Source organism: Mus pahari, chromosome 21 (genome assembly GCF_900095145.1).
Source record: "Mus pahari chromosome 21, PAHARI_EIJ_v1.1, whole genome shotgun sequence".
Taxonomy (NCBI): Eukaryota; Metazoa; Chordata; class Mammalia; order Rodentia; family Muridae; genus Mus; species Mus pahari.
In genome coordinates this window covers 18,189,358-18,214,883 of record NC_034610.1, presented here as the reverse complement: position 1 = coordinate 18,214,883, position 25,526 = coordinate 18,189,358, and the positions used below count along the sequence as shown (strand labels likewise).

General features: G+C 38.2%; 1 protein-coding gene and 1 pseudogene across 2 annotated transcripts in view; one reads left to right on the top strand and one right to left on the bottom strand.

Annotated features, from left to right (window-relative positions):
* Positions 1–2,081: 2,081 nt before the first annotated feature.
* LOC110338495 lies at positions 2,082–14,990 on the bottom strand (annotated as a pseudogene).
* LOC110338539 (zinc finger protein 420-like) overlaps positions 14,655–25,526 on the top strand; it is a 21,560-nt gene continuing 10,688 nt past the window's right edge. For both annotated transcript variants that reach the window (XM_029533173.1, XM_021221872.2), the window contains exons 1-3: positions 14,655–14,835; positions 16,118–16,244; positions 16,490–16,580. The gene's annotated coding sequence lies outside the window, so the exon portion shown is untranslated. The remainder of the gene's footprint in view (positions 14,836–16,117; positions 16,245–16,489; positions 16,581–25,526) is intronic.

Sequence of the window (25,526 nt, the reverse complement as noted above, 5' to 3'; positions counted from 1 at the left end):
TCTGTTTCCATTGTCTTGAGAACCAATAAGAAGGCCAAATCCATAAATGTTCTGAATTCTGCTGTATCCAAATTTATCCAGGTCATCACAGAACCACCACTGATTTACACATTATATTGATTTGTCAATATCTTTACATGATCCAGAGGGAATGCCAAACCCATATGCATAATTTCAAACACTACTTAATACCCATTACTTCTCCCTCACCATATTTTTTTTCATAAATGAAGTTTTTTTATTGGATATTTTCTTTATTTACATNGCAAATGCTGTCCCAAAAGTTCCCTATACCCTCCCCCTGCCCCTGCTCCCCTACCCACCCACTCCCACTTCTTGGCCCTGGCATTCCCCTGTGCTGGGGCATATAAAGTTTGTAAGACCAAGGGGCCTCTCTTCCCCATGATGACGGAATAGGCCACCATATTGTTATTAAAAACAAAACAAAACAAAACAAAAAACAAAAACAAAACTAAGCTGAATACTTGAATTCTAAAACACCATCTTCCTCCTCGAACCTTAATTCGCAATTATCAATATATTGTATTGATACATTTCTTTTAATTTTTCTTAGATTTCCTATGCTGTTTTTGCTTGTTTTACATTCCAGTAGTAGCTGTAAGAAAAACAATTTAGGCATTGGTGAAGACTTTCTCAGCAGGACTCCACCCACTTGTTTGGGAAATAAGGCAACAACTGTCTGTTAAGAGTTCATAAAATAGAAGGAAAAGAAGGAGAAGAAGAAGGAGGAGGAGGAGGAGGGGGAAGAGGAGGAGGAAGAAGGAGAAGAAGAAAGTGAGTAAGAAAGAAAGAATGAAAGAAAGAAAGAAAGGAAGGAAGGAAGGAAGGAAGGAAGGAAGGAAGGAAGGAAGGAAGAGAGAAAGAAAGAAAACAAATCCAAAAATAATGAATAAATAAGCACTCAACAAAATGGAAGAAAATCATTGCACAATATAATTCTAACAGAGGATTAAAATCCATAATATATAAATACCTCAGAAGACTAAATAACAAAAAATTCAGACAATATGGTTATTAAATGTGCTAATGAAATAGCAATTCTCAAAAGATGAAATGTCCAATACACATGGCAAATATGTCTAAGTTCACTAACATTTGGAAAATTACAAATCATTTAGTTTCCATTATATCCCAGTCAGGATGACAATTAATAAAACTAGTAACAAGTGCTAGGATCTGTGGGTGTGTATCTCCCCTAACCTGCGAGATAATGATCCTAGGATAATGGAGTAATAAGATTAGAGAAAGGTCTTGTGTTGTGGAAGAGTAAATGAGAATTAGGCTATCTAAAGTGTGTGAATTAGAGGAGGTACTTCAAGTCAGATTTCAGAGAGGAATGTGAGGGTCAAGTTCCAGTGGCTTTGGTCTGCAAGCCAGTTCCTACCTGAGACTCCTGGGTTGGTTTCAGTGAGTGGGATAGGGAAGACTAGAGCATGACTGAAGAGAGCTGGCCCCCAAATGAAGCTTTATTCTCACTACCACTCCCTGCTTTCGCACCCCTGTGCTAAACAAGAGCACCTTTGCTCATTTTGCACCAAGCAGCTGAAGCGCTTATTTAGCATACCAAAGCAGACCTGGCCTCTGAGCTCTCCCTACATTCCTCAGTTCCTACAGGGAATGACTACCCTACCCACCCTCTCTCTTAAACTTTCCAGTCAATGGCTAGGTTCCTCTCCCCTAGAAGTTCTTCCCTATAAAATCCTGAGATTTTGTTCTCCCATCCCCCCACCTCCTGTATCTCTGTCTCTGTCTGTCTGCTCTGTCTCTGTCTCTGTCTCTCTGTATCTGTCTCTGTATCTGTCTCTGTCTCTCTCTGTCTCTCTCTGTCTCTGTCTCTGTCTCTGTCTCTGTCTCTCTCTCTCTCTCTCCCACTCTCTGTATCTCTCTGTCTCCCTTTTTGTCTCTGTGGGCACGCTTTCTCTCTTTCTTTTCCCCTTCTCCTCTGTCTCTCTCTGCATGGTACCTTCACTGACCTTCTTCCTATGTGGTTGGTGAACTGTTCTGAAAACTGCTTTCCAATAAACCTGCCTTTATATTTGAATTGGCTTGAATTGGTTCATTCAGTAGAAAGAGAATAACTTAACAGTTTCAAGAAAATGGAATAGTAGTTCAAAGCACTAAAATACCTCTTTCCCTACTGTTATCATCTGTCCATCTGGCATCCTCAGGAATTGCCTGAGTTTGTCATCAGGGTGCCCTTGCTCCTTCTGGAAATCTGAGAGCTACATAGGAGTAGTGGTGCTTGATGCTCTCCATGGTGTCCATGTCTTCCTTCTTAAGAGGGAAGCTAGATCTTAAGATTTTCTCTGCCAAGAAAGTAGTAAATTAGTTGCCAGATAGGACAGCACTGGATGTCATTGGGTAGGTTGTACCTTTGGAAGTCTGGCACTGTGTAGCTGACTCCATAGTCAGTGTCTGCCACCAGCCTATTATTGAGCCCATTGGCATAGACCAACAGTATGGATTAGAATGCTACCTATATGGCAGCAGAGTGCAGACATTCAAAGGCTACTTAAACAAGTTTCTTCTGATTGTCAGCCGAGTTGAAAGGTTTATCTGTGAGGAGAAGAGGATGATCCTGTGTGGGCACTAAGAGCTCATTCTCCAGGATGAGGTGCCAGATGAACTGAGCCACTTCTCAGTTCACCACAAGACCATTACAAACTAGCTGCATCAGGATGAACTCTTTGTAAGCATGGGCTGCCACACTAATAAACATTTCCACTATCAGCTGCTCCATGGTAATTTGTTTTCTGGTCTGTCAGCCCATGAATTTGACCATGATATAGGTGATGACATCTGTGAGATGACACTATTTGACTTGGCATCACAGTGCAAGGACAAGCTGTGGTCAGAGGAGGTCTATACTCCATCAGGGTTCAGAGTTGATTAAGACCACAAAGCCAAATATGGAGAGGTTGGTCTGGTCTTTGCCCCTCTCTTTAATTCTATATCTCCTCCCCCATGATTGATATCAACCACCCAGCATAAATAGCCATGTTATCCACTAATAATAGAAATCATGTGCCAACAGCCCAAATTGGGTTTCTATTTTTTTTTACTTTGCATATGTATATGTGGGCATAGTGTACATTCATGTGTATAAATAGGTTCACCTGTGTATGAGTGTATCTTTTGGTGTGTGTGTGTGTGTGTATGTCTACATGGGTTGGTAAAAGTCCAATGCTATTCATTCTTATTGCTCATTCTTTGACATAGGTTCTGTCTTAGTTACTTTTTATTGCCATGGTCAGACACCCTGAAAAAGACACCCAGAAAAGAAAGCATTTAACTTGGAAGCTCAGGGTTACAGAAGTTCCATGATCATCCTTGCAGGGAACATGTCAGACAGCAGCCAAGCACAGTGCTGTACTTGTAGTTGAGAACTTATATCTGATTCATAGGCACAAGGCAGAGAGAAAGCTAATTTGGGATTATATGGGTTTTGAAGCCTCAAAGTCCACTTTCAATGACATACCTTCTCCAACAAGGCCACACTTCCAAATCTTCCAAGACAGTTACCCATACTTGGGAACAAAATGTCAAAAGATATGAGCCTTAAAGTGGGCTAGTCTCATTCAAACCAGCACATAGTCTCTAAATCATACATGTTGCAAGTCAGTTTTCTTTGGGATCTTCTTTCTCTGAATTCTCATACTCAATTGCAGGAAGGCTATCATACCTACATGGATTATTGGATCCTTACTCCAGATGTCCTTAAGCTTTTTAATCATGGAGCCAACTCTTCTGCACTGGCTTTCTGGTTTTCAAAGAAATGAGAGGCCAGACAGGAAATAAGAGAGGGAAAGGCAAATAAGTAGGTTTAACTGTCTTGAATTCCTTGTTCTTTCTGTTATTATACTTGCCTCAATCATTCTCTCAATTTTCTTCTTCTAAAAAATATATATGGGTATTTTGTCTTTATGTATCTTTGTCCACCATATGCATGTCTGTTGCACCTGGAGGGCAGAAGAGGGCTTCAGATTCATGGAGATGGAGTTATAGGAAGCTGTGGGCCACTGTATGGGTGGGTGTGTGGAATCAAATCCAAGTCCTTTAGAAAAATAATAAGTCTTCATAAGCAGAGACATCTCTCTAGCTCCAAACCCCACCACATTTTCAAGTGGAAATTTCTGGTTTCTTTAGAGTCTCAGTTGCGCCATGTGATGTTTTTCTGGAAACTATCATGAGAGGAAATTTTGCTGAAACAGACCCATGGAAGAATGTCTTACTGAGAAAAGACATGTGGGATTTTCTGGAAGCAGCCTGGAAAAAAGAGCATGCAATTTTTTACTAGAGTATGCACTTGAGTTGACATGTGATGTTTAGAAAGGGTATAAATATAACCCATCAGAGAGTGGACTATGTTGTGTGGTATTGGTTAACCTAGACTCCCTTTGCTGATCATTGTTGGGCTTTGCTGATGATGGTCTTAGCTGATGATGCTGTGGGGTATTGATTCACCTTGCCATTTTTTGCTGGACACCGTTTGTCATGAATTCATAGAGAGAAATGCACCAATTATCTTTTGGTGGTATTGCAGTGGCTTCTAGTTGCTTCCTTGAACTGGGGACTATAGGCAGAGCCTCTCAGTTTCTTCTGGATTGAACTGCTGTTGCTTATTAATGAATGGTGATTGAGAATAATAGATCAAGCTACCACTGCTGATTTGTGTGAGCTGAACTGCTGAAATCCTGATAAGCATATTGGATCCCTCCAAAGAACTATTTCTAAACAGGCCCACACTTTCTTTTGCCCCCCTTTTTCTTTTGCCCTTTTAACCTTTCATTTACACTACCTCTGGTGGGTGATGAGCTAGAAGGGAGGAGGTTAAATCATTTAAATACACTTATTAAAGTAGGATTTAAAAATATAAGCCTACTGTCAATAGGACAAAATGGCAACAGACTGGGAAAAGATCAATACTACATCCAATAGAGGGCTAATATCCAAATATATAAAGAACTCAAGAAGCTAGACTCCAGAGAACCAAATAATCCTGTTAAAAATGGGGTACAGAGCTAAACAAAAAATTCTCAACTGAGGAATATCAAATAGCTGAGAAACACCTAAAGAAATGCTCAATATCCTTAGTCATCAGGGAAATGCAAATAAAAACAACCCTGAGATTCCACCTCAAACCAGTGAGCATGTCTAACATCAAAAACTCAGGTGATAGCAGATGCTGGCAAGGATATGGAGAAAGAGGAACACTCCTTCATTGCTGGTGGGATTGCAAGCTGGTACAACCACTCTGGAAATCAGTTTGGCGGTTCCTCAGAAATAGTACTACCTGAGGACTCACTTGTACCACTCCTGGGCATATACCCCAAAGATGCTCTAACATATAATAATGACACATGCTCTACAATATTCATAACAGCCTTATGTATAATAGCCAGAAGCTGAAAAGAACCCAGATGTCCTCAACAGAAGAATGGATACAGAAAATATGGTACATTTACACAATGGTGTACTACTCAGCTATTAAAAACAATGACTTCATGAAATCCTTAGACAAATGAATGGAACTAGAAAATACCATCCTGAGTGAGGTAACCCAGTCACAAAAGAACACACATGGTATGTGCTCACTGATAAGTGGATATTAGCCCAGAAGCTCAGAATACTCAAGATACAATCCATAGACCATTTGAAGATCAAGAAGAAAGTATGGATGCTTCAGTCCTTAGAAGGGAGAACAAAATACTCATGGGAGGAAATACAGTGATAAAGTGTGGAGCAGAGACTGAAGGAAAGGCCACCCAGAGGCTGCCCCACCTGGGGGTCCATCCCATATACAGACACCAAACCAAGACACTACAGAGGAGACCAAGGAGTGCTTGCTGACAGGAACCTGATAAAGCTCTCTGCTGAGAGGCTCTGCCAGAGCCTGACAAATGAAGAATTGGATGCTCACACCCAACCTTTGGACTGAGCACAGGCGACTCCAATAGAGAAGTTAGGGAAAGGACTGAAGGAGATTAAGGGTTTTGCAACCCCATGGGAATATTAATAATATCAACCAACCAGAGCCCCCAGAGCTCCCAGGGACTAAACAAACCACCAACCACCAACCAAAGAGAAGACATAGAGTGATCCCTGGCTCCAGCTGCATATGTAGCACAGGATGACCTTGTTGGGCATCAATGAGAGGACAGTCCTGTGAAGGCTTGATGGCCTGCTGTATGGGAATGGCAGGGCCAGAAAGTGGGAGTGGGTGGGTGGGGGAGCAATATCATAGAAGCAGGAGTAGGGGGGATGGGATAGAGGATTTCCAGAGGAGAAACTAGGAAAAGGGATAACATTAGAAATGTAAATAAATAAAATATCCAATAAAAAATATATAAGCCTACACCATTCCCTGCTTGCAGAACAGAAAATTGCTGCTTCAAATCTCAGATGCATGCCTTCCTCCTGGAAACTTTCCCCATTTACACTCTATACCCTCATTTTATGGGAATTGTATAGGGGAAGATGGTCTGTCTTCTCTATATGTCCCCTGCTTTCTCCTGATCCCAGTGAGCCTCTTGGGATACATAAGTTGGTGTTTCCATTGTAAATGCTAAGAGCCAGGCAAGTTGTATTTGGGAGCAAAGACTTCAACAGTGGTTAGCAGGACTAAAGAGCTAGCTGTATCGTAAAGCACTTGCCTAGCATGTGTGAGACCCTGGGTTTGACACACTGTACTGCAGAAGAAACCGTTCATAACAATAAAAACTGATGTATACCAGACAGCAGTGTGTTAGGCTAGTTATGGTAAAACCATGTCTGCATTTTGCAGAACTCAGGTGTCATCTCTTAATCCTAGATAAATGAAAGCACATTTTTTTCTCTTAGTAATACAAGGTGTGCTAACATCAACAGAAATACTTTTGCTGGACTATTATTTATTTATTTATTTATTTATTCTCAGAATACATCCTAACCAAAGATTAGCTTCCCTCTACTCCTTCTAGTCTCCACCAAGTACATTCCCTCTACCCCATATCTACTCCTCCTCGGAAAAAAAGCAGCCCTCTAAGGCATATCAACTGAAAATGCCATGTGTTATAATAAGACTAAGTACCTACCCAGGACAAGGCAAATCCTGGAAAGTGTCCCAGGAGCAAGCAAAAGAGTGACAAACAGCATTTCCACTGTTAGGAGTTCCACAGGAACACCAAGCTACAATCATACATATATGCAGAAGACCTAGTTCAGACCCATGCAGGCACTATGATTGCTGTTTCAAACTCTGTGAGCCTCTGTGAGACATGCTTAGTTGATTCTGTGGGCCTTGTTCTTGTTGTGTCTTCAACCCCTCTGGCTTCCACAATCCTTCTTTCCTTTCTTCTGTGGGGTTTCCGAAGCTCCACCTAATATTTGACTGAGAGTTTATACATCTGCTCCCATCAGCTTGTGGATGAATCCTCTCCAATGCTGATTGGACTAGGTTCTGGTCCATGAATATAATGTAACATCATTTTAAAAAATTATTTCTTTGACTTTTTTCTCTCAAGTCATGTTTGGTTTTATCTTAGATCTCTGGGCTATCCAGTTTCTCATGCCCGGCCATGTCAGGCGTAAAACCAGCCATCTTTTGTAACCAGGCAATGCTTCCAGTAGTAGGACTTGGACATCAACCCAGCGACAAAACCTCAGATCGACAATCTCTCCTATCTGCAAGATATGCTGGGGTAACTGTGATACAGAACTTGTGGAAACAGCCAGCCAATGACTCACCAAAACTGAGGCCTGTGTAATAAGACAGTCCACTGGACTTTAAAAAAACAAGTTCTTAAAATTGTATGTGTATGGATGATTTGTCTGTTCTCATGTCTGTGGTCCAATTGTATGGAGAGCTCACAAAAGCCAGAATAGGGCAACATATTCCCCTGATTGAAGTTAAGTGGTTATGAGCTGCCATGTCAGTGCTCAAAATAGAACCTGGGTCCTTTGAAAGAGTAGCTAGTACTTTAATCACTGAGCCACGTCTCCAGCCTCAGACATTTATTTATTTATTTATTTATTTATTTATTTATTTATTTATATTTTTCTGAGACAAACTCTTGCTGAGTAGCCCGGGTTATGTAGACTAGGCTGGTCTTGACTCAAAGAGATCTACCCAACTCTGTCCTCAGAGTGCCAGGATTAACAACATGTACCACCACTCTTGGCATTGATTAGACATTTTTTAAATGTACAAAAAAGTGTGGGAAATGTAAATAAAATGTATAATCTTTTATGTCAAAGGGTTAAATAAGACAAAATTTCATTTCAAAAGATATGTAAAGAAACTACTTGGTAAAAAAAAATCAAATTTCTCCATGGTCTATTTTCTTGACATCAAAATTTTCAAAACAAAAAGTTTCATTTTTATACTCAAAATTATGATCTGGTTTTTAATCTCATTGTTTTGAACTAGGCAGTGTCATAAGTATGTGAGGTGAGCTCTGACTACTCAAACAGTAGCCCCTTTGCTATATGAATAAACTCCCTTGCTTCCACAGAAGTAAAAATTTGCCTTCCCATTTTCTCAAGACACAAAGACTCACTTTTAATATTAAGACAGATTAATTTTTAGTTATGTTTTTCTTTTGCTGAATATGGAGTTTATTGATTATTGTGCTGATTGATTGATGAACTATATTGCTTAATTTATGCTTTGTAAATGTTCACAAACTATTGAGTTTTGTTGGTTCACAATCACAATTATCAGGCATGTAATGAATAAGAACATTCTTCATTGTTTTCAAACATGATTTTCTTCTGCAGTTCCTTCCTGTTCTGTAACAGCAATGTTCATGTTTCTTCAGCTTGATTTCTGGAAAACAATAATTAAATCTAGATTGCTTTTATTTTATTCTTTCTCTGAACATGTCCTGTTTCGACAAATCATAGGCCTTGCTTGAAAAGATTAGATTAGTCACTAAAGGGTTTCATTAAGGCATTTTATGCATGTCATACTTTGTTCTTATTCATTCTGCTATGACAGTGAATGCCCCATTCCCAAGACTACTGGTTGTTCTTTCCCCACACCCTTCTCCTTTCTACTTTCATGTATTCTGCTACCCACTCTCTTTCCTCCTCACCTCTAAAGCTCTCTCTGTCCTCTTTCTAGACTCACTTCCTCCTGCCCCCCTACAATTCTCCATATGTGAAAAAAGCAGGCAAAATTCTTCTTGAACCTAGCTTATTTCACTTGGCTCCATGATCTCCAGTTCAATACATGTTCCTTCCAGAGTCATGATTTTATTCTGGTTCATGAATTTATAAAGTCTATTATGTATTTGTATTAATATATTTTGTTGTCATTCAAATTTTTATAGGTATGCAGTTACTAATCTGTCAAAACTGATGCCTAGAATGTATGAGGAACTTTAAAAATTAGCATTAAGAAAATAAGGAAAGTCGGGCGTGGTGGCACACGCCTTTAATCCCAGCACTTGGGAAACAGAGGCAGGTGGATTTCTGAGTTCAAGGCCAGCCCAGTCAACAAAGTGAGTTCCAGGACAGCCAGGGATACACAGAGAAACCCTGTCTTGAAACCGCCCCCCGCAAAAAAAAAAGAAAAAGAAAAAAAATAAGGAGACCCATGAATAATTGGGTTGTGGAACTAAATAATTTTTTTTAAATAGTAAAGACTTTTGCTTACCATCACTAGGCATCATTTTATCCATTGTATAATGTTGATTTTCACACAAACATGTTTCAAACATCTTACATACTTTGCTTACATTTTCCACTACCTTTATAAATGGTTTTATCTATCTCTGGGAATCCTATGTTATACAAATGAAAAAAAGTCCTGTAATATATCTCTATCTGCATATGACCCATTAACATAATGACAATTCCCTTCAATTTTTTTCTTGCTAGGCTCTCGTCTGAGTCATTTTATGATTGGCTTTATTTGAAGAGGGGAAAACATTGTATTGTTTGTATTTTAATGCACATAGAGCATGCTATGACAATATGGAAGCGGTTTCAATTCTGTGTTCCAGAAAGTAGAGGATCTTTGACAAATATCTTAGGTTCTATGGAATCATAAGTAGTTGTGTGTGGGGGGGGTATTGAGGAAATTTCTTTTCTCATTCATGTCATCAGGGATATATTACCTTAGCCTTAGCTAGAGAGAGACTAAGCTAGTTAGTCTCTAAGAAACTAAATATTATTTCTAAGTAGATATTGGGGCAATACCAATGTCTGTCATCTTAAAGGATAGCTCCTAATGCAACAAAATAAGAAATCTGAGAGAATAAAAAAAGAAATCCGAGGCTTGGGTTCGTAAGATGGCTCAGTGAGTAAAGGCAGCTGCTACTAAGCCTGATGTCTTGACTTCCATTTGCCCACACTCAAATGGTAGAAACTTTCAGATTTGACTTCTGATCTCCACATATGTACCATGTGCTTATACATATACATAAGCATATACCAATAAAGTAAATATAAAGTTTATATATATATATATATGTGTGTATAAGCATATATAAAGGGTATATTTATGTATATAAAGTATATATAATATATATAAAGTATGCATATATACAAGTAAATATACTCATGCATAGTAAATGTTATATGAAGTATATATACTTACATTGTTTATTTATATGTATATATAGTATATATATATTTGTAAATATATATATTTGTACATATATATAAGTATACATAGTTCACATGTTATATTTATTTATATAGAAGCCTTTAGTCTTATTTTAAAAAAATAACAAATCTCTGGCCAATTAGTTTTACATTTGTTTTAAAAAATTCATGAGGTAATGAAGATTATGACTGGCATGCCTTTAAAAGATACGTTCGAGTGTTTCTGTGGATGGACTTTAAGTGCTTAGGGGTGATTTGGGATGTGTAAGAACCATTGTTTTTGCATCTGCCTTTTTTTCCCCCTTGCAGTCAGAGTTAACTAAGAAAAATGTTAATTCTGAGCACCTTGCCTGTAGTATACTTGAGATTCTTACTTTCAAATGTTAATTCCAGAAACTGAGCCAGAGGAAAAACTCTATGACATAATCTACAAAACTAAAATTTATGAACTTTAACTTCCTAATGGCTTATGTTCATACAAAAATGCAACTAAAACCATACATTAAACCTTTGTTATATTGTCATGATTTTTTCATTAAAATATATAATTTCTATGAAGCATGTGATGTATACAATGATAGGTTATATGTTTGCCACATCCTTGTGATAATTACATTATTTCTCTTGTTCCCTTCCTCCTCCCAAACTTTGCCATATATTCCATTTTATTTTATTTCAAATTCATGGACTCTTTTTTTCATTAAATGTGGCTGCATAAGTATATGTGTATGCACACTGATTAAATTAGTGACTTAATTACCTTAGAAATTAATCCCAATCAGCAGTGATACTTTAGAATTAAGGAAAAAATAGAAACACTTCTCCCTTGGAGTCATTTAACCAAGTGAGTGCCCATATTTTATTCTGGTTCTTTGTCCTCTATCTGTTGGTGTGAGCCTCAATCTGTGCCTGCCTGAAGCAGTCTTATAAATCTGTTCCTGTGTGTTTGTCTGAATGTGTTTCTGTCTGTCCCTAACAGAAACACATGGAGCATGAAGAAGAGAATTCAAATCCTGATATGGTCTTAGTCAAATGTCTCTAAGGAAAAAGGATTTATTTCTTTCCTTGAGTCAACACAGATGTATTATTGGTGACACAGGGTTAATCACTAATATGTTTAATCCATACACATATGCAGATTCTATTAGATGGTGACATTTTTCTTTTTTCTTTTTTCTTTTTTTTTCTTTCTTTCTTTCTTTCTTTCTTTCTTTCTTTCTTTCTTTCTTCCTTTCTTTCTTTTTCTCTTCCTTCCTTTCTCTCTTTCTTTCTTTTTCTAATTCTTTTTCTTTTGCATTCCCAGGGAAACAGCAAACATATGAAAATGAGAAACAAATAGTCCTGTCATTTGAAAAATGAATATGATCAGAACCTGTGCTTTAAAGAGAAATTCCTAGTTCTGTATCTGTGTGTGCAAGCTCTCACCTACTGAAGAATTGGGATGCCTTTTAACCTGTCACAATCATACCAGCATAGCTTGAACCCCAGAACACACCAGAGAAAACTGGTCCTCATAATAATTATGACAACCTTATTTTTTTTTTTTAGCTAGAATCTCTAAAGAAACAGGTAATAGCGAATTCTATTTTTCTTCGCCTATGTAGATGGGGCATGGGTGTACACAGAGAATTGTAGGTAACTATCAGGAGATAATCTATGGGTAAATGGCTAAACACTGTAGTATATATGCTAGTTTTAGTTCTAGATTTTAAAGAAAAATGTACAATGTTTTCCTAAGTGGCTGCTCTAGTTTCTGTTCCCAGAAGCAGTGTATAATAGTGTCCCTTTCCTAACATTCATGTCAGAATTTGATATGTATCCAAATGAGGTTCATTCTAACTGAGGTAAAGGAGATCTGTCTGCCTAGTCTCCAAAACTATTTATAGTGGACCATTTGTCAACATGACTTGAGAAATACCCAAAGTAACTGCACAGTCTAATAAGAAGACATGAGTGTACAAGCATATATTGTGCCTAATGACACTAAAGGCCTCAAGGCAACCACATTGGAAACTCTAAAGGAAGTAAACAGATATCCTGGTTCAAATCACATACCAAAATTATACCAACATGAAATAAATAAATAAGTGGATATTTAAACAACATCAACAGTGAAGCAGTAGTAAATGTACACCCACTGGTGGGGAAACGCCAAGAAAAACATTGATTCATCAAAGAATTCTGTCAAAACTCCAGAAAGTAACTGATTCTGAAGCTACTTAAAGTATTCCTTTATGTAAAAGGGAAGCAAGATGTTAGACTTTTTATGAAGCTAGTGTTACATGATAGCATAGAAAATGAAGACTCAAAATGAAGATACAGATTGATGTGATCTCTATTATTATTATTATTATTATTATTATTATTATTACTATGTCCCTTTCACATGATATATTTCACTTAGTGCACCCTCTCATTCTGAACTTCATTACAATCCTAGACCATTCTTCTAATAATTTGCTCTCTCTCTCTCTCTCTCTCTCTCTCTCTCTCTCTCTCTCTCTCCTCCCTCCCCCTTTCCTCCCTCCTTCCCTCCCTCCATCCCTCCTTCCTTCCTTCCTTTCCCCTGTTGAGAATTAGCAAAATGGCAAAGTCACCATCATGTGGAGAAAGCAGTAGTGTGCAGTATGAATTCAGTTCTAGTTTGTTAGTTGAGCTGACTGACCATCAACTTCCTGAGAAACTATTTACTTCCAAAATCCCGAGTTGTTCTTTTTGATGTTTGGCTGGTAATAGTGAAGGTCTATGAGGTAATAGTGAAGGTCTGTGAGGTAATAGTGAAGGTCTGTGAGGTAATAGTGAAGGTCTGTGAGGTAATAGTGAAGGTCTGTGAGGTAATAGTGAAGGTCTGTGAGGGAAGGATGCAGATGGCTTTTTACTGTCATTCCATTTTGCATAGTTATGAAAATAATTACCCAGATTCCCAGTAGAGCTCTCCAGATTGAGTTGTTAAGTCTAAAATTTAAATTATTTCATGTAAGTGTAGAATGCACAGTTTAAATTTCACTTCTGCCTTTAAACAGTGCTACTTGTGTATTTTCTTTTAATTCATCATTTCCTTTGACTGAGACATCCAGCTCCTTTACTTTGTCTTCCAGCCTGATATTCTGTCTCCTACCTGTTCTGAGTTATTATTAGACATTGTAGTTTTCATTTCTTGCTTTACTTCAGTTTGGACTTTTTCGATGTTTCGATGTTTCTAGCTACTTACTGAATTCAGTCTTCATATCTTAAGTCATCCTCATTTCCATGGGCATTTGCTATCCCCCCTCCCCGAACAAATCATTTGTTCCTGTCCTTTTTTATTTCATTTGCATGCTCAATCTGCTTTGTTCTCCTTGAATTTGACTCTTGGTTTTTGAGCTATATATCTTAGATACCATTTACAGTGCTTTCCTTAAAGGACACAGCTATAGTTTGTTTTTTGTTTGTTTGTTTGTTTTGTTTTTTGTTTGATTGTTTGTTTGTCTGTTTTGAGTCAAGGGCATTTTTATCTTAGGTTTACTATTTTGTTTGGGAGCGGAACAAAAGTCAGAATTTAGGGTGTCAGTTGAATTTTTGCTGTAGTCCAGAAGGCTGGTATCTCCAGATGAAAAGTTAGGCAGAATAACTTCTATCTGAAGGCTTCAGAAGCCAAGGTCTGGGGTCTGGGTCAGACCTGGGTGCAGCGTCCTTCTAGACCCAGTTCTGGTCTAGCTGTCAGCAAGCCTGGTGGGTGGGTGGGTGGGACTGTGTTGAGCATGTGCAGCGCAGCCTGACAGCTAGAGCTGTGTGGCAGACCGTCCAAGACTGAGTAGGAGGGACCTGTCTCCGCGGGGCGGGGATACTCTCCTGATCAGAAGGCGAGGAAGGTTTTAAAAACGAAAAGAAAACAATCGGGTGGACTTGAAAAAAATAATAAAGAGAAGCGCGTTTGCGGGACGGGCTTACAAAAAAAAAAAAAAAAAAAAAAAAAAAAAAATCTCACGTAACCGGAACCAGCGTGTGGTGGGCGGAGCTAGGGCCACGCTCCAAGAAGCCTGCACAGAGTGACAGAAAAGTCCACCATTCACTGAGGGACCCGGGAGACTGCGAGGTCCGGAATCCCGGGTGGAGGACACGGGCTTCTCTAGGAGGGCGTGAAAATCCCATGCATCCACAGGTGCCGCGTGAGGAGTCCTGAGAAAGTCATTAGTCAACAGCGCTGTCGCTTGAGCCGCCGCCCAGCAGCCAGAGAACGCCCAGGTCAGAGGAGCCGCGGGGCTGGGAAATGGGCGGGAGCAAGGGTGGAGGCTGCTCAAAGGAAGCGGCTCTCACAATTCTGTCGCATATAATCTTACCATGGATATCTTACCTTCGTCGGGAAGATTGAAATCATATGAACAGGGGTTTATCGTCATTTTTGCATTTATCTTATGCTGGCCAGAATATTTTCATAAAATAATCTTCTAGAGCATTTGCATTATCTGTTGTCTGCAAGCAGGCTTCTCGTTGCTTTGTAATAGTTGCAAAGCTGCTGGAATTTAAATTCATGCATGCTTTCTAACTTCTCTGTTCTACTACTTGCCCATTCGCGAGCTTGTCCTTTGCCCTTGGGACTAAGCGTAGCAGAAAGCTTTGTAGATATTAGGCGCATGAAGAACCAGTGTAGATTTGATTGAATCAGAAAATACACTGTGACAGAGCAAAACAGTGTAGAGGTTCCTCCATCTTGTTGTATTCCTGCTGAGACCGTTTCCAGGGTTAACTAAAAAATTATTTTCTTGATGGAGAATCCCATGAACAAAAACGACCCAACTCTATTCTAGGTCAGGATGTCCTAGCTAGCCGACCATACTTAGCCTTTGATTAAAGTTCTTGTTTTTGAGTCACCTCTTCCAGTCAACCTTTGATCCTAGCTGCTGGTGTGCTGGAACCCCCCCCCCCCCAAATCAGGATGGCTAACCTCCTATTTTAGCTTCTGTTAAAAAAAAATGCTTGCATCAAACTGCTTACTCTGCAGAATGCCCCCAGCAGCTGCTCCACAAGATGCCTGGATGAGATCCTTGCCCTTAAAAACCCTATGTTCTGGACATTCACAGCGACACTTAGGACCCTGAACACTTGGGTGTGGTCTCAGCTGGCTGGAATGAAGACTTTGAGTGGGCTATAAACTGCTTGAGTGGTCATCTCTGGTGGGCTGCCTATAGCAGTACTTTATCAAGTGCCAAAGTTATGACTGTAAACATTTACGTTTACTAAGCAAATTTTACTCCCTGTTAATTTTCTGTCTTGAGACGTAAGCACTCTATAAATGCAGTATTCGGAGTGTAAATCCGCAATTCAGAAATGTATGATCATGATTTTATAGTTAGCAAACTCAGTTTAGATTAAAACTAAAATTAGAAAGCATCGTTTAAATAATCGTATTCACTCGCCTGTATCAGAGTAATGACTCCTTGGTTCCCAAAAAGCAATCTGCCCTGGCACATGTGGCCAAACTGTTGTCTGCTTTTTGTCTCTGTTTGTTTTACTTTTTTTATTTCAGGATTTGTTGATCTTCAAGGCTGTGAAGGTGGACTTGGTGCAGGAGGAATGTGAAGGCCTAGACCTTACTCACGGGGCTTTTTACAGAGACCTCCTGTTGGAGAAGTGCAGCAGTCTGGTTTCCCTAGGTGAGAATAGTTTCCTTGCAGTCTTCCTTGTTCTTCCTCAAGGTGCTGGGAAAACTACGCTATGTGTGATTAGTCTTACATCTCACAGAGTAAAGTGAAATCCTTCCAGAACGACAGACAGACATTATTTCAGGATATTTTCTCCTTCCTCCAAGTATATCGTTTTTGACAAGTCTGAGCATCTTTCCGTTTTCTTTCACGAAAAGTTCCAGTTACTTACTGAGGCATGTCTTTTTCACATGCAGATCTCACACTCCTCAGCCAGTCCTGCTCACCTGTGAAGCAGAGGGAAGAGCCCTGGATGGTGAAGAGAGGAAACTGTAGCAAAGGATCCAGGTATGTTAGAGGGAATGAGGAAGGGATGGGGAGGAGCTCAAGTGACAGTAAAAACAGGACATGTGATTGGTCTTGCCACATTCTATTAAATTAGAAACGGGTTGCACTGAGAATAGTCTCAGGATAATCCTATCATAGGTGTTTGAAGACTCTCAATGTATTAATACTCTGAGGCAAATAAAATTTTATTTGACATTGCATATGAGTAATGCCTTCCCTCTCCTAGTCACAGCTCTGGTTGTGTCTTCATACCAATATTACCAGTTTTTGTTACTATAATTTTAATGTAGTGTTTAGTTAGAACCATTGATGCCTCTTGGTTTTTTTTCTGTTCTCAGAGTTCTTGAAACATTTTGTAGTTGCTTCAGGTTCTGTGTCTTTTAGGATTAATTTCTCTATTTCCGAAAATAATGTCAGCCAGGTGTCAATAAGATTTGCTTAAAACCTGTGCAGATTATTAAACTCTGACTACATTGCCTTTCGATTGACATCTCTGTCATCCATCTCTGTGTTAACTAGCCATGATTTGTGTAGCTATAATTTTTGTATGTTTTGAAGTCACCTCTGGGTTTAATCCTTCTTTCATAATTTTTGAAGTCTTTGTGGTTTCTCACAGTTTTATAAATTCTAGAAAGATTTTTCTCAATTCCTGTGAAAAATGCCTATGGAATCTTGGTTCAGATTACTTAGAATCTTTACAGAATACAAATATTCTTTTGTGTTTCTTCCTGTGTTTAAACATACCTTCAGTGAGTCAGTAGTCACACGGCTGCTTCCGTTTTCTATCTACTGTTGATGTCAGCATTCCAGGTTCTTAGAGAAGACACTTACTAAACATTGATCACTCCTAGGTTTTAAGACTTGTTCTAAGACATGGCCACAGTGGAGCATGCTACTTGAAGGTTGAGAAGACTGCTGTGTCTTCTACTGTTGTGTTCATGATTCTCTGGAGGCCTAAGTATTCTTGGTTTTCCGTGCTTTTCATGGTTGTCTTTCACTAATGTTCAACATCACTGAATGGTGGACATTGGAGCTTCCCTGCATCACTGTTTATTTGCTTCTACCATTCTGTCATTGTATTTGAAAAGTTTGTATTGTGAAATGCAAATTGAGCACATCGCTTTCTGGAAATGGACCATTTGATCATTTGTTAATAGTTTTGTTTTATAAGTTGTTAGATTTGACTTTTTCTCTTACCTGCCATAATTATAACAGATGTTCTTTATAGATGTACTGGCTAGTTCTGTGTCAACTTGACACAGCTGGAGTTATCACAGAGAAAGGAGCTTCAGTTGGGGAAATGCCTCCATGAGATACAGCTGTAAGGCATTTTCTCAATTAGTGGTCAAGGGGGGAGGTACCCTTGTGGGTGATGCCATCTCTGGGCTGGTAATCTTGGGTTCTATAAGAGAGCAGGCTGAGTAAGCCAGTGGAAGCAAGCCAGTAAAGAACATCCCTCCATGGCCTCTGCATCAGCTCCTGCTTCCTGACCTGCTTGAGTTCCAGTCCTGTCTTCCTTGGTGATTAACAGCAATGTGGAAATGTAAGCTGAATAAACCCTTTCCTCCCCAACTTGCTTCTTGGTCATGATGTTTTGTCCAGGAATAGAAACCCTGACTAAGACAATAGAATACCTTTTTAAAAACTTCCTTGACTCTTAGCATTCTGTGTTCTTCTTTTTGAATTATTATGTGTATGTGTGTGTGTATGTATATATACTATATCTATAGTATATATACATTTGTATGTGTGTATATATATATGTATATTCATATATACACATATACATGTATATTTGTGAAAAGTATATGAAAGCATATATAGAGATTCTATAAAAGTATATATTAATACATATGTTCTATACACATGTATATATGCTACATATTTATTTATTTTTATATACTATGTATATTAGGGTATTTGGGCTTTTTTTTGTTTTTTGAAGCAGTATTCTATTTTCATATTCGGTTTGGGGATCAGCATCCACATTCATTTTAAGAAATCACTGAAAGAAAATATAACCAAACCATTTTGTTAATTTTTCTCTATTTCTTATGTCTCTTTTCGTCTTCTTCTGTTCCTTTCTATGTTGTTGATATTTTGCGGTATTTCCTTTATAAATGTGAGTAGTATCTTGTCTAGGTTTTCTCTTTTTCTTTGTTTGGTTGTTCAGGAAGCTGTCCACTGACTTGCCTGGTGGCTGCGGTGACTTAGATTCCCACTAACATTGTATATCTGTGTTCTTTTTCCTGCATTGTCTCCAGCTTTTGTTATTAGTTAGAACCTTAAGGGTAGACACTGAGTAGACAGAGAGGAGACCCGAGTGTAGATTAGTCGGTCATTTTCTTCCTGACTAAATCTGTGGAGTATGTGCTAGGTACATTTCAGCTGTTTTAATTGCTTTTTAACTTGCTCTTATTTTCATCCCTATTTATTATAATATTATTTATTTGCTTTTTAAAATTCTTCATAAATTCTGTATTTGTATATTGTACTAAGGAAGTTTGCTAATAAATTTATCCATTCTGTAGTCACTTTCTTCATACCATCTCCATGCAAGTTTTTAATTGTATGCAGTCCTGCTTGCTGTTTTTTGCTCTTGTGTCCTATTAATTTGTAGTTCTATTCAGAAACTAGGTCCCTATATCCATATATAGACTTGTTTTCCATTGTGTTACTCTGCAAATTTCACAATTCATTGAACGGGACTCAGTTTCTTTCTTTTACCATTGGTTGGTGAGACTATCTATACTGTATCATTTTGTCATTTTGGTGAAAGTCACCTGCTGGATATGGTGGATCCTCTTCTGCGACTCCCATGGTGCCTTTGCACCTGTAGGGTTACAGGATCATTTGAAATCACAGCTGGTAGGAGTCAAGCTTTGTTCTGTTTCTGGGGTTGCTCTGCACTCTTAGGGTCTTTGTGTTTCTGTGTAAATTTATAGAAGCCTTTCTACTATATATATACAAAATCTGGCTATGCCATTGATAATATGGTCCCTGACCCAACTTTCTTTCTTTTTTCTCATATATATATATATATATATATATATATATATATATATATATATGAAGTAATTTGTGGGGACATTGCCATAGATTTTGAGTTAATCATGTAAATCTTTTAACACTGTTATTTTCATAATAATGTGTCGCATTCCATGTCCATGCAAGGTTTTCCCATCTTGTGTCAATTCTTCAATTCCTTCAGTGAATTCAGATTTCATTTTAGAGGTCTTTTCTGCTTAGTTTTTTTCCTTTGTTTTCTTCAGATTTTCTTTTAATTCCTTTTTTTGTTTTCTGTTCGGTTTTAATTAATAGGGAGTGTAAAACTTCTAATTAGATGGTTATTAGATCTGCCTTTAACTAGCCATTGATATCTCCTTTAAGTTCTTAAAATTTAAGTTTGGATTAATCTTTATAATTAATAAATATTTATAGTTAATCACTGCAGAGGTTTAATCACTCACAGTTGTCCTCAGCACTCCTAACACTCTCTCTCCCTTCCCTGGTTAGCCATGTCTTCCCATTACCACCCTCATATTTCATGAATGATTTTTGGGTGTGCTTAGGCCATGTATTCATAATTTAAACTGCCATGTCACGACACAAGAGGTTTTCATACATTTCCTCCTTATCTTCCAGTTCTTACAATCTTTTTTTTGCCTGCACTTTGGTCACATTCCCTGTGGTTTATATGTAGGAAGTGATTCCCGTAATAGGCTGTGCAGTCAGCAGTCAGTTGTTCTCAGTATCTGGTCAGTTATGAGTCTCTGAAATAACTGTCGCTCTTTCAAAACAAAATTTCTTTGACACATGGTGAAGAACCACCAGGCTATGGGTATGAACTGAGTCATTTAAGAGAAGTTTAAATATCTGTACATGTAGGAAAATGTCAGTTGTGGATTCCTTCCCAGGACCTGTGACCTTTCTCGTTGTTGGCTTTTGGCCAGCTTCCCAGTAACATCCATCTATTTCCTTCTGTGGAACAGGCCTGTGATCAAACCAAAAAGCGTTTTCTTACCCACAAAAGCTTCTTGCCACTATGATACCAGAGGGCATGCCTTGCCTGGCAGGTTAGGATTTTAGCAAGCAGGATACAAATCTGGCTATTGCCATTGATAATATGGTCCCTGACCCAGCTTTCTTTCTTTTCTTTTCTTTTTTTTTTTTTTTAACCTTTGTAAGGATATTTTATTTGATTCTTTAAAACACTATAATACATTATAGAGGTGTACCAGGTAAGTATCAGTGAATTTTAGAGTTCGTTTCTCTATCTAATTTAATTTTCGCTTGTTATTTCTTTTTTATGTTCTTTTTATTAGATATTTTCTTTATTTACATTTCAAATGCTATCCTGAAAGTCCCCTATACCCTCCCCCCACCCTGCTCCCCTACCCACCCATTCCCACTTCTTGGCCCTGGCAATCCCCTGTGCTCCTGACCCAGCTTTCATAGCAGCTTTTAACACTAGGGAGTCTAAGATACATTTAGATACTGTGAGTGGTCTGCTGCCTTCCTAGTATCTTCTTGTTGTTACGGTAAAAATGAAATAACAAAACAACAAGTGCTGTTGTATGCGGATTATACAGCTTATTAGGATTATCAGATCTGAGCTGTCTCATGACTATTTAAAGTTTTGGATTACAGGAGGTTCACTCTCCTCTTGAACAGCTTACTCATTGATGTACTGTGTTGAGTTAGTGTGGAAGAAGTAGACACTTTTCTCTGTCCTGATTATAGTGAAATGATCCGAGTTGTCCTTCTTTTGTAGTATATGGTTTAGTTGTGGCTCGTTGTCTTTATTATGTCTTTATTACTGTGTGTTCCTTTTCACATTCTTCAGAGCTTTTATTCTGAGCAAATATGATATTTTGCCACAGAACTTTCATGAGTCTATTGGCATGGTCTTATTTCTCTCCCTGAGTGTACATATTTGGTGTCTTAACATTGATTGTGTTTTCTGCAATATTCTCCTTTTGTCATTAATGTAAGGTTTATCTAAAGGAAAGGAGAGTTCCATGCTGAATCTGCACAGTCCTCAGAGACCATAGAGGAAACTCTTCTTGCCTCAGTCTCAGCACTTCATTAATTTCTGGCCTACTTTTATTACACAGAAGGGTGATTTGTTCACTTGCTTCTTGGAATTCATCCTTTACTTCTTCGATTTTTATTTATTTGTGTATATGACTGTCCACAGTTACAACAAAAGACAACACTGACATCATTGGCATACACTACAATGTCCCCTTTCACCTCTAGTCCTAGTACTTAAGGATTCATTCTTTTAGTTGGTATTAGGTAAAAATGCTTCCTCTGTACTTTAATCCCGTCACAGAAACAAGTTGATTCCATTAACTTATTGTATTATCTTTGATTCTCTATTAGTTGCTATACAAACTTTTTAAAAAATATCTTTCTATATAATATTTCAGATTGGCTTGTTCTTATGCTTGTAAGGCCTCAGGCACATAGTCTTTTACAACCAGCACCTCTTCATGCCTTAACTTCTGAGCATGTTTTTGTCAGCCACATCTATGCGACTGTCTTTTATGAATTTGTACTCACCCTGACACTCTTAAGAACAAAATTGTCTTCACTGCTCCATAATTCTGTGGAACACTGTTCCTTGATTTAAGTCTCTACAGTAGCTAACTAAGGAACAGTAAACAAGGGGCTTGAGAGAAGACTCATCAGTTACGAGCAGTTGTTGCCCTTGCAAGGTCCAGATTGTTCCCTTTATGCATGGATACTAATACTCTCCTGTAACTCAAGTTTCAGAGGATTAGTTGCTCTTTTCTGGTCATTGGAGGCACTGCAATAAGAGGTACACAGACCTATGTGTACACCAAGGCACTCATACACATAAAAAAAAAAAAAAAAAGAAGGAGAAAAGAAGAAAAGAAAAGAAAACAGAAAAGAAGAGAAAAGAAAAGAAAGAGAAAAGAGAAAGAGAAAGAAAACAAGAGGTATTGTATAAGAAGTCAAGATAACAGTACAGGAAAGAGCACAGAATTGTCACTCCTAGTGTGAGACTAAAGGTGGAGTCTAGATATGTGACAGGACAGATGATAGAATTGGAAGAGTTAGGGATGATACCTATGTAGGGTAAATAAAGTTGTTTGTGTTCATGGAGCCCAGAGCTGGAGAACATTCTTTGGCCTTTGTAATGTGGAAGCAGAAGTTTTATCATACTGATTATGTAGTTGGGAACACGGTAGAAATTTTTGAGAGGATCCTCCCTAATTGTCGAAGATTTTAATACTACAGGAAAATGCTATGATCCAGTGTTCTGTCTACAGAGAAGCCTACTATAGAAGGAAAGTGAATTGCCTCAAGCACCACAATTTTCTTATTCTGTCATGTAATGACAGGCCCCAGATCTCAAAACCTCCTTACTGAGATGTGACGTAGAATTGGCATGTTCGCACTCTAAATAGTTCATGATTGCTAAACAGGATTTGGAATTAAGCGCTGTGTGTTAATTGTGTCCTAAGTCACTCATAACTTTCCTGTGCTGTTCATATGTGAAGGACATTAAAACCAAACATATTGAGTGACATTGTCACTATCAGACTCACTCCGTTGCAGTGGTTTCCAATTGAACATCAAAATACCCTGTAGGTCCTGCATATTTTTCTCTGATGAGAGTTGACTGCATGCGGTAACTTCACTGGAGCTTTTGATCTTGCTGGATTTCACCTTCATCTCTATACTGCTAATGAATTTCATGCTGCTGCTGTGAATTCCACTAACCTCATATAAACACCTTCTATTGAGAGAGGAAATATACCTTTTCTATTGCTGCTCATCTGGTTCTTTCCACTTTGTTACTTTAAAAATAATGAATTCTCCATTTGTGTGTCCTCTGTTTTTTCCTGGGTGAGGTTAGTGGAGATGTTAAGTGATGTCTTAGTTTGGCTTTCATTGCTGAGAAAAGACACCATGACCAAGGCAACTCTTATAAAGGAAAACATTCAATTGTGCCTAGCTTACAATGTCAGAGATTTAGCCCATTATCATTATGGTGTGAAGCATGGCAGTGTCCAGACAAGACACTGCATCTTGATCCACAGGCAGCAAAAGGGACTCTCATTCCACCCCTAATTGAGCTTGAGCATAAGAGAACTCAAAGCCTTCCCTCAAAGTGACATACTTCCTCATAACTACTCCACTAAGGCCACACATCCTAATAGTGCCACTCCCCATGGGCCAAGCATTCAAACATATGTGTCTATGGGGCAATCCTATTAAAAACATCACAAGTGATGTTTCTTTCCTTCCTCAAAATGGAGGACTTCTCTCCTATTTCCTCATAATGTAGCTTTCTGAGCCGTATTCTGTTATCTTTGTGTTGATTTAACTCTGCTTTTGATGATATACATTTCCCAACCTCATTTACTGTTACTCTTCTTGCTTTGCTCATTGAGTGTCTTTTAAATTCTTCCAGGAATTTATAAATATCAGCAGTTTGTTTCTAGAGATTTATTTGAGTTATTTTATTCATTTTTGTCTTTAAGCACACTTGACTGTTCTTTGCCTTTGATCATTTGTGAAATTTGAATGTATTGTTTCAATTTTATGGAAAACAGTAGAGTAACTTTTCTGAAATCATGAAAAACAGAATGTGTCTTCCCCATACTGGGGAAGATCAGTTGGAAGTGAAGTTAGAGGTAAGTGGCATTTGCTTTCACATACTTAACCTAAAATTCTTTAATATGAAATCATGGAAATGTCCCTTAACTATCAAAAAAATTATGGAAGATGACATAAATAAAATATAAGTGTGATTTGGTGTGTGTGTGTGTGTGTGTGTGTGTGTGTGTGTATGTGTGTGTGTCTGCCGTAATTATGTAAACTAAAAAAAAAATGTTGTGTAGAATGAAGGTTTACTTTGTGACACAGAAGACAGATATAACATATTTAAATAAGCCAAGAGTCTAAACACATGTTACACACTCCTAGTTTCAATTGGAACTATAAAATTGATTTCCACAGAGGAAATTGATAGCAGATAGAGATGGAAGGAACTCAGGGTTGTCACAGTAATTATTGATTGTAAACTTGAGTGTATTAAGAATTGCCTGAAGTATCCAGGTGTTGGTCTTCCTTCTTCTTGATTTTCTTGTGTTTTGGAGATTGTATCTTGGATATTCTAGGTTTCTAGGCTAATATTCACTTATCAGTGAGTGCATATCAAGTGAATTCTTTTGTGATTGGGTTACCTCACTCAGGATGATATCCTCCAGATACATCCATTTGCCTAAGAATTTCATAAATTCATTATTTTTAATAGCAGATAGTACTTCATTGTGTAAATGTACCACATTTTCTGTATCCATTCCTCTGTCGAGGGACATCTGGGTTTTCTGTCTATTATAAATAGGGCAACTATGAACATAGTGGAGAATGTGTCCTTATTACCAGTTGGAACATCTTCTGGGTATATACCTAGAAGAGGTATTGCTGGATCTTCAGGTAGTACGATGTCCAGTTTTCTGAGCCAGATTGATTTCCAGAGTGGTTGTACAAGCTTGCAATCCCACCAGCAATGGAGGAGTGTTCCTCTTTCTCCACATCCTCGCCAGCATCTGCTGTCCCCTGAATTTTTGATCTTAGTCATTCTGACTGGTGTGAGGTGAAATCTCGGGGTTGTTTTGATTTGCATTTCCCTGATGATTAAGGATGTTGAACATTTTTTCAAGTGTTTCTCAGCCCTTCGGTGTCCTAAGTTGAGAATTCTTTGTTTAGCTCTGTACCCCATTTTTAATGGGGTTATTTGAATTTTTGGATTTCAGCATCTTGAGCTCTTTGTATATATTGGATATTAGTCCCCTATCAGATTTAGGATTGGTAAAAATTCTTTCCCAATCTGTTGGTGGCCTCTTTGTCTTATTGACAGTATCTTTTGCCTTACAGAAGCTTTGCAATTTTATGAGGTCCCAT